Below are 2,500 nucleotides of genomic sequence, written 5' to 3'. Positions count from 1 at the left end.
TGTCCGTATACATGCTGAAAGAGTCTGCCCACAATGGGAACCACACGTCAGCCAGACACTCTGATCACGCACCACTCTCTGCTTCTAACAGGCGCACATACAATATGTAAGCACCAGCATGGAACAACATCCAGTGCATCTTCTCCGCCACATTACACAATCCACACTATCACAACCAGACCAGGAGGTCCATGCGGAAAATACAATATCCCAGCCTTTCGACATCCACCATTGCGCAGACCAGGCACCAACACCCACACATGTCCTATACAACGGTGCACCCAACATCACAATAGTACCTCCTGTCACAGCGCACAAACAATGACATGAGTCAAAGACACAGGTCTCACACAAGCATAGAATTGGAGCGCCGCCTCTAATAAGCCAAAGGTGCATCCTGACGTGACAAATCTGATCATGTCACAAGCATTCACTTACTATAATCACTATCAACGAACCTGCCGCCCCCGCCCCCCCCCCCCTACACCTTTCCTTACAACAACGTGTAACCTAACCTAACCTAACCTAACCTATGTTGTACCTTAACCTAACCTATGTTGTACCTTAACCTAACCTATGTTGTACCTTAACCTAACCTATGTTGTACCTTAACCTAACCTATGTTGTACCTTAACCTAACCTATGTTGTACCTTAACCTAACCTATGTTGTACCTTAACCTAACCTATGTTGTACCTTAACCTAACCTATGTTGTACCTTAACCTAACCTATGTTGTACCTTAACCTAACCTATGTTGTAACTACTAACCTAACCCTATGTTGTACCTTAACCTAACCCATGTTGTACCTTAACCTAACCCATGTTGTACCTTAACCTAACCCATGTTGTACCTTAACCTAACCCATGTTGTACCTTAACCTAACCCATGTTGTACCTTAACCTAACCCATGTTGTACCTTAACCTAACCCATGTTGTACCTTAACCTAACCCATGTTGTACCTTAACCTAACCCATGTTGTACCTTAACCTAACCCATGTTGTGCCTTAACCTAACCCATGTTGTGCCTTAACCTAACCCATGTTGTGCCTTAACCTAACCCATGTTGTGCCTTAACCTAACCCATGTTGTGCCTTAACCTAACCCACGTTGTGCCTTAACCTAACCCACGTTGTGCCTTAACCTAACCCACGTTGTGCCTTAACCTAACCCACGTTGTGCCTTAACCTAACCCATGTTGTGCCTTAACCTAACCCATGTTGTGCCTTAACCTAACCCATGTTGTGCCTTAACCTAACCCATGTTGTGCCTTAACCTAACCCATGTTGTGCCTTAACCTAACCCATGTTGTGCCTTAACCTAACCCATGTTGTGCCTTAACCTAACTGCCTTAACCTAACCCACGTTGTGCCTTAACCTAACCCACGTTGTGCCTTAACCTAACCCACGTTGTGCCTTAACCTAACCCAATGTTGTGCCTTAACCTAACCCATGTTGTGCCTTAACCTAACCCATCGTTGTGCCTTAACCTAACCCACGTTGTGCCTTAACCTAACCCACGTTGTGCCTTACCTAACCCACGTTGTGCCTTAACCTAACCCACGTTGTGCCTTAACCTAACCCACGTTGTGCCTTAACCTAACCCACGTTGTGCCTTAACCTAACCCACGTTGTCCCCTAAAGTAACCCACGTTGTCCCCTAACGTAACCCACGTTGTCCCCTAACGTAACCCATGTTGTCGCCTAAACCTGCTCTGTAATTGTTATACGACTCGTTCAATTAGTGTAGTGTTGCCCACCCGCAACCCTCGCAATATAGTTCGCTACTCGCACTGCCCGCTCCCCTGTGTATCGCTTCATGTTAAACACCTTGCAAGTCTTGCTGACTTTCCACATGCTCCTGCTGTACACTGTAATGTGGATGGCAGCAGGACGTACATGCCGCCCCTCCCCACGTCCCCACCTTGCCCCCCTGCCTTCGCAAGCTGGTTGGTAAGAAGTTTGCATGTTCAATGCCCTTCGCATGCGACGTACTCAGGCTACGTTGTGGTGCGGCCTGTGTCAACCGTCCGCTAATGTCGTACGCGTAAACCACAATCTGTACTGCACATTCGTCCTTATGTACCGAATGATACATCGTGGCACATGTGTGACCGTACAACGACTGCGCCCAAAAACGGCGGACCATACAGTGCAAATATTGTGCACGCAGCTACGTGTCGTCTCCCTATGAGAGCTGGATTGCAGTGTGGTACGCCATAGAGACGTGTGGGAGGAACGGACGCCGTGGATGGCGATCAGCATGAGCTGTCTGTTGATGTATTCGGACCTAGTCGTCTCTCCTCACACACCGTGATGGCATGGTGCACCGCGTTCCATATCTGCGACATGCTACAGAGGCCGGTTGACAGTCGTTCGAGCAATGGACATCGCATACGTACGGGGGCCACCTTCCACGTATTGTCTAGGCGTGCACATTTTTGTTGCGTGTATGTGGGCAGACGTAGTGTGGCGTGACACCTGACACAGGCATGCAATA

The sequence above is a fragment of the Schistocerca piceifrons genome, unplaced genomic scaffold (assembly GCF_021461385.2).
Source record: "Schistocerca piceifrons isolate TAMUIC-IGC-003096 unplaced genomic scaffold, iqSchPice1.1 HiC_scaffold_36, whole genome shotgun sequence".
NCBI lineage: Eukaryota > Metazoa > Arthropoda > Insecta > Orthoptera > Acrididae > Schistocerca > Schistocerca piceifrons.
Note: the sequence above shows the minus strand (reverse complement) of the source record.